Source organism: Penaeus monodon, chromosome 23 (genome assembly GCF_015228065.2).
Source record: "Penaeus monodon isolate SGIC_2016 chromosome 23, NSTDA_Pmon_1, whole genome shotgun sequence".
Classification (NCBI taxonomy): domain Eukaryota; kingdom Metazoa; phylum Arthropoda; class Malacostraca; order Decapoda; family Penaeidae; genus Penaeus; species Penaeus monodon.
Window position 1 is genome coordinate 15,178,977 of NC_051408.1, and position 392 is coordinate 15,179,368.

Consider the following 392-nt stretch of genomic DNA (forward strand, 5'->3'; position numbering starts at 1 on the left):
ACCTTTCTGGTTAGTTTTCTCGTTTCCTGTTATATTTATTCTGTATCCTTCCTCTTCATTCATTCTCCGTAATCTTTTTCTTTGCATTTCCCTTCATTTGTCTCATCATACGGCGACAGACGGGCACGAGTAGAGATGATGTCACGGGGGGGAGGGGGGGGATATAGGTAAACAAGATGTTTCCTCGATTTCTCGCCTGTGATGTCGCCTTTACACTTGCCCGCCGACCATACCTGCCTCTGTGAACAGGCCTTTACTTCTCTCTGCCTGGACTCAAGACAAACTACCAGTCCTATGCCTAGCCAACAAGGAAAATTAATGGACTCAATAAAAAAAAAAGTTCAGGCTTCAAAATGAAAATGTTTCCCTTTAAATTTACATTTTTATTGTAC